Source organism: Scyliorhinus canicula, unplaced genomic scaffold (genome assembly GCF_902713615.1).
Source record: "Scyliorhinus canicula unplaced genomic scaffold, sScyCan1.1, whole genome shotgun sequence".
NCBI lineage: Eukaryota > Metazoa > Chordata > Chondrichthyes > Carcharhiniformes > Scyliorhinidae > Scyliorhinus > Scyliorhinus canicula.
Window position 1 is genome coordinate 46,682 of NW_024056017.1, and position 6,983 is coordinate 53,664.

The 6,983-nt window shown below is 46.5% G+C and overlaps 1 non-coding gene across 1 annotated transcript; it reads right to left on the reverse strand.

Annotated features, from left to right (window-relative positions):
* Positions 1-1,804: 1,804 nt before the first annotated feature.
* On the reverse strand, positions 1,805-1,877 carry trnak-cuu. Its single transcript has one exon. It is a non-coding gene; the product is annotated as a tRNA-Lys (tRNA).
* Positions 1,878-6,983: the final 5,106 nt, after the last annotated feature.

Below are 6,983 nucleotides of genomic sequence, written 5' to 3' on the forward strand. Positions count from 1 at the left end.
ACTCCCAGTTTTCTCCCTCCCTCTCCTCTGCCTGGGTTCAGTTCTCCAGCTCCTGTCTGCAGACTGACAATAAAACCAATGGGTCTTATTGGGGGGTTTGGGTTCTCACCATTGTCCCCGCTCGCGGCGGCTCTCATTCAACCTCTGGGAGCTGCACTCACTCTCACTGCGGCTACGCTCAGCCCAGAGCAGCACTGCGCATGCTCCGCACAGAGGGGCGGGACATTCTCCCCTCTGCGCGTTCTGGCTCCTGTCACGAATATAGGGCGTATTCATCCGCGCCTGGCATTACGAGTACCATTACCCGCCATTATTCTATTACGTTCCTCCGGGTGATAAATTGGTTCCGACAATTTTGATACAGTTCGGTGTTTGTCCCGAATGTGGCTGCTGCATCGGTGTTTTTCTCTCTGATCGGCCCCTGTCATCTGTTTAGGGAGCGATATGCAGCAGTGCGCCTGCGCGGCCGCCATCGTTCTCAGCGGAAATGTGCAGCAGGGCGCATGCGTGGGCATCCAGGAACCGGAAGTCGGAAGAGAAAATCTTGTGAATTTCTCTCCTGGACTGAGAGTGAAATTCCTTTGGAAACTCCTTTAGAAAAAGGAGGATTTGCTAACGGGAACTTCAAACCAAACATCACATCATCCTCTGACTGAGTTACTCGATTCATCAGGACCTGAATATCATTGGGAGGTAAAATGGTTTGTCTGTTCTGTCTGAGGACAAAGATTTCAGATATCAGAGTGATTGGGAAACTTTTAATAACCATTCCAGGTTAAATTTGAGACTAATTACACCGATCACCGATTGGGGAAGTTAAATAATTTGCTGTTGCACTCTTATGTATGCAGGTAAATTTTAAAATTACTGCATCAGCATACTTGGTAGTTAAATTGGGCAAACTGCTGACCTTGTTAGTAGTGAGAGTTACTATCCCGGATTTTATCAAAGTTTGTTGTTCCTGTTGCATTTCATTCAGCTCATCGTGGCTGCAAAGTAGTTATTCAGCCGAAACTCAATTTGCAGATTGTGGTCTGTAGTTTTTTAAGTTACATCAATTCAACTGTCTATCTGAATACTTTTAAAATGTTATGAGGGTTTCTGCCATCATTTCAGGCAGCATGTCACAGATCCTCACCACCCTCCTAGTCCTTCCATAAATCTCTGCTCCCTTTTATATGTATCCCTCAATTAAAGGATCTTCCTATCCAATCTATTTAGATCCCTCAGAATTTAAAAAATATATAAATTTATATATTTTTTCCACTTTGGCGGCAATTTAATTTTGCCAAGCCACCTAACCTGCACATATTTGAGTTGTGGGGGTGAAACCCACACAGAAAATGGGAGAATGTGCAAACTCCTTACAGACTGTGACCCAGGGCCAGGATCGAACCCGGGTCCCCAGCACGCAGGCACACAACCACTGCCACCATGAAACTCCAGAATTTTATACATTTAGAATAATCTTTACTATTGTCACTAGTAGACTTATATTAACACTGCAATGAAGTTACTGTGAAAATCCCCGTAACCACACTCGGGGACCTATTCGGGTACACAGAGGGAGGATTCAGAATGTCCAATTTACCTAACAAGCATGTCTTTCGAAACTTGTGGGAGGAAACCCATACAGACACTGGGAGAACGTGAAGACGCTGCGCAGACAGTGTCCCAAGTGGGAATTAAACCCTGGGACCCTGGCGCTGTGAAGCAACAGTGCTAACCACTGTGCTAATCACTGTGGTACCATGCCGCCCATAAAACAGTTCGGCTCAATGTTCTCGCATTAAAGAAGCTGAAGCGCCCAATGTGGGTCTTGAACCCACGGCCCTGGGATTAAGACTCCCATGCTCTACCGACTGAGCTAGCCGGGCTGCTTGCCATAATTTCATTTTGGTCTCCCCTCAGTCTTCTGTTCCAAAGAAAACAGCCCCAGTTTATCCAAACTTTCTCTGAGCAAACATTTTCAATTTCTGGTCAATGTTCTTAAATCTCCTCTGTACTCTCTGTGTGCAACCTTCCTGTGCACAGGAATCTAGCTCTGGCCTAACTAGTCCTGTCCTGCCATTTATCATGTAATCCTTTGCATTGTTTTCCCTCTAGCTTTCTTCCTCATTCCTCAAGAGTTCAATCATTTTTGTGTCACAGGCAAACTTCTTCCTCATGTTCCTACATATAGTTTCAAATCAATGATGTAACCGGGAGTGAAGGGACCAGTACTGATTACTTTGAAACCGGCACAAGAAACAGCCCATTGATTTTCTCTATTCTTTATGGGATGCGACTGTCACGGGCAAACCAGCACGGTTGCCCATTCCTAATTGTCCTTAAACTGAGTGGCTTGCGAGGCAATTCAGAATGAACCACATTTCAGTGAGTTGGCCAGATCAGGTAACGCCGATGCAGACTCGATGGGCCGAGTGGTTTCCTTCTGCACTGTAGATTCTATGATTAATTCCGACCTTGGGTCACTGTCTCTGTGGAGTTTTCCTGCGTCTGTGTAGATTTCCTTTCCGGGTGCTCTGGTTTCCTCCCACAGTCCAAAAATGTGCAGATTAAATGGATTGGCTGTGCTAAATTGTCCCTGGGAGGTGTTATGGGGAGAGGGTGGGGAATTCGCCACGGGAGGATGCTCTTTCAGAGGGTTGCTACAGACTCGATGGGCCGAATGGCCTCCTTCTGCACTGAGGGAATTCTATGATTCTACATTGGATGCAATGATGTGTTGACTCACACACTGCAGCCTGACTTATTATGGGAACAGACACTGTGTTTGTTACTCTCAAAGTGAGTGAATCCTTTGCTGTTTCTCCTCTGGGCCCCATCTCCACTATTATTGTCTGATTGTCCCACTGAGACTCTCACTGTTATTATTGGACAATCAGTGAGTCAGCCTGAGCCTGTGGCCGCTCTCACCGTCTGTAACCATCACAATGTCCGGGTGATTGATGGCAGCTCCGGACCAATAGGAAGTGGAGGGGCGGGTCTGGAGAACCGACAGAGAGCAGCTGGTCCTCCAACCAATCGGAGTGAATGAGGGCGGGGCCCCTTCTAACCCCCTGTAAAAGGAGTTTACAAAAGCCATCACTGTCAGTCCAGGATAGAAATTCTGAACAGGCAATTCTAGTTTCTCTGCAACATTTTTCCCTCTCTTATTCTCCCAAAGCTGTAAATCCCCATCCCACACACACTCCCTCCTCCCTGGGCTGAAATCCAAACCCATCTCACCATTTCTTTTTTTTTAAATTTGGATAACGCAGTTTATTTTTTCCAATTCAGGGGCAATTTAGCGTGGCCAATCCACCTACCCTTCACATCTATAGGTTGTGGGGAGAAATCCACGCAAACACGGGGAAAATGTGCAAACTGCACACGGACAGTGACCCAGAGCTGGGATCGAACCTGCGACCTCGGTGCCATAAGGCAGTAGTGCTAACTACTGCACCACTATGCTGCCCTTCTGCACCATTTCTTTCCTCCACTCCCAGTTTTCTCCCTCCCTCTCCTCTGCCTGGGTTCAGTTCTCCAGCTCCTGTCTGCAGACTGACAATAAAACCAATGGGTCTAATTGAGGGTTTGGGGCCTCCAGCGTGTGTTTGTGAATCCTCCCCGCCCACCTCCCGGGGTTTCCTTCCTTGCCATCGGAGAGACCTCTGATTTATTGTTCTCCCTTGTGGTCCAGGTCTCTCCCTCAGCTTGACATATTTATTTGTCTGGCGAAAAGGATGGTCTCTTTCCTAATGTTCACAATTAAATGTGTAGGTTCCCCAGGTGATGACTGACATTTCAGGGCAATTAAATGAATAATGGACAGAGATATGTTACATGGTACAGATTAGATATATTATTTGCGGTTCTGTAATAAATTATATTTATTATTATTTCTCGCCTTGTAATATAAGACTGTAGCTACATTATAGATTTCCAGTCATCTCTTCCCTCAGAGGGTTGTTAGTCTTTGGATTTCTCTTCCACAGGGACCAGTTGTATCTGGGGGTCATTGAATATATTGAAGCACAAGTTAGACAGATATTTTATTCGCAATGGAGTTAAGGGTTATGGGGAACAGGTAGGAAAATAGAGTGAAAGATGAGATAAGGAGGGATCTCTTCACTCGAGGATGTGGTGAAGCGTTGGAATTCTCTACCCCAGAGGAATGTGGGGCCTCAGTCATCAGATATGTTCAAGACAAATATTGATAGGTTTCTAGATATTGAAGATATTGAGGGATATGGGGATCGTGTGGGAGAATGGTGCTGAGGTAGATCGGCCAAGGATCTCATTAAATGGTTGTGCAGACACAGTGGGCTGAATGGCCTACTCTTGCTCCTATTCTAATCTGTGTCCTGGTCAGGAAGCAGTGAGCTGAGCTTGGATCTGTCGATCAACATGAACCAGCACCTTCAGGAGAATTGGGAGGGTGAATATTAGATACAGCAGAGTGAGAATGGAGGGAGAGTGTGTGGGATGGAGATTTACAGCTTTTGGAGAACAAGAGAAGAAATAATGCTCCATAGGAACTAGAATTGTCTGGTCTGAATTTTCATCGTGTACTAACAATGATGACTTTTGCAAATTGTTTTTAAAGGAAATTAGAAGAGGAAGAATTATGGACAGAAATCTCAAACAGCACATCTTGATGTGACAAACGCACTCAATTCCTTCTGATCTGAATACCATTGTGAGAAGGAGAAATGTTTGTCCGAACTGTCAGCTTCTAAAGATTTCAAACATCAGTGTGACCGGAAAAGCACCGAGACCCACACAACACACACCCCAGTGAGAGTGTTCCAGTGAACTGACTGTGGAAATAGCTTCAACCAGTTACACAGCCTGAAAAAACATCACACCATTCACAGTGAGGAGAGACAGTGCACGTGTTCTGTGTGTAGACAAGGCTTCCACTGACTGTCCAATCTGGAGAGATACGAGGAGACACAAAACAGGAAGAAACCATGGAAATGTGGGGACTGTGGGAAGGGATTCAGAGCCCCATCAAAGCTGGAGTCTCATCGACGTAGTCACACTGGGGAGAAGCCATTCATCTGCTCTCAGTGTGAGAAGGGATTCGCTCAGTTATCCACCCTGAAGACACATCAGCGAGTTCACACTGGAGAGAGGCCGTTCGCCTGCTTTAAGTGTGGGAAGGGATTCATTGATTCATCCGCCGTGCGAAAACATCAGCGAGTTCACACTGGGGAGAGACCATTCACCTGTTCCATCTGTGGGAATGGATTCACTCAGTTATCCATCCTGAAGACACACCAGCGACTTCACACTGGGGAAAAGCCATTCACCTGCTCTCAGTGTGGGAGGGGATTCACTTGGTTAGCCAGTCTGCGCAGCCATCAGCGAGTTCACACTGGGGAGACATCATTTACCTGCTCTGAGTGTGAGAAGAGATTCACTGATTTATCCAGTCTGCAGACACACCAGCGAATTCACACTGGGGAGAAGCCATTCACCTGCTCTATGTGTGGGAACGGATTCAGTGATTTATCCAGTCTGCAGACACATCAGCGAATTCACACCGGGGAGAGGCCGTTCACCTGCTCTCAGTGTGGGAAGGGATTTATTGATCCATCCATCCTGCAGAGACATCAGCGAGTTCACACTGGGGAGAAGCCGTTTGCCTGCTCCCTCTGTGGGAATGGATTCACACAGTTATCCAGTCTGCAGACACACCAGCAAGTTCACACTGGGGAAAAGCCATTCACCTGCTCTTAGTGTAGGAAGGGATTACATAGAAAATAGGAGCAGGAAGAGATAATTTGGCCCTTTGCACCTGCTCTGCCATTCATTATGATCATAGTTTATCATCCAACTCCACAGCCTAATCCCGATTTCCCCTCCATATCCTTTGATCCCCTTTGCCCTCAGTGCTGTATCTAACTGCTTCTTGAAAACATGCAAGGTATTGGCCTCAACTAGTTCCTGTGGTAAAAAATCCCACAGGCTCACCACTCTCTGGGTGAAGAAATGGTTCCTCATCTCTGTCCTAAATGGTCCACCCCGTATCCTGAGACTGCGACCACTGGTTCTGTACACTCCCACCATCGGGAAAATCTTTCCTGCATCTACCCAATCAAATCCTGTTAGAATATTATAGGTTTCTATAAGATCCCTCATTCTTCTGAACTCCAGTGGATACAATCCTAGCTGATTCAATCTCTCATACGTCAGTCCAACCATCCCAGGAATCAGTCTGGTAAACCTTCGCTGCACTCCCTCTAGAGCAAGAACATCCTTCCTCCGATAACGAGATGGAAACTGCTCACAATATTCCGGGTACGGCCTCGCCAAGGCCCTGTATAGAACAAAGAACAATACAGCACAGGAACAGGCCCTTCGGCCCTCCAAGCCTGCGCCGATCACATGTCCTCTCTAGACCAACCGCCTGTATCCTTCTATACCCCATCTGTTCATGTCCTGTCCAGATAAGTCTTAAAGGTCGCTAACGTATCTGCCTCAACCAACTCACTTGGCAGTGCATTCCAGGCCACCACCACCCACTGTGTAAAATACTCTTCCCGCACATCTCCACTGAACCTTTCCACCCTCACCTTGAATTTGTGCCCCCTTGTAATTGCCATTTCTGCACTGTTCACTCTGTACCCCTAATAATTTTATAAACTTTTATCAGGTCACCCCTCCACCTCCATCTCTCTCGTGAAAACAATCCCGTTTATTCAATCTCTCCTCGTAGCTAATCCCCTCCATACCAGGCAACATCCTGGTAAACCTTTTCTGTACTCTGTCCAAAGCCTCCACGTCCTTCTGGTAGTGCAGTGACCAGAATTGGGACACAGTATTCCAAATGTGGCCTAACCAACATTCTATGTAATTGTAACATAATTTTTGAGTTTTTATCCTCGATACCCCGTCCAATGAAGGCAAGCATGCTATCTGCTTTCTTCACCACCATTTCCACCTGTGCTGCCACTTTTAAGTATCTGTGGACCTGCACGCCCAGATCTCTC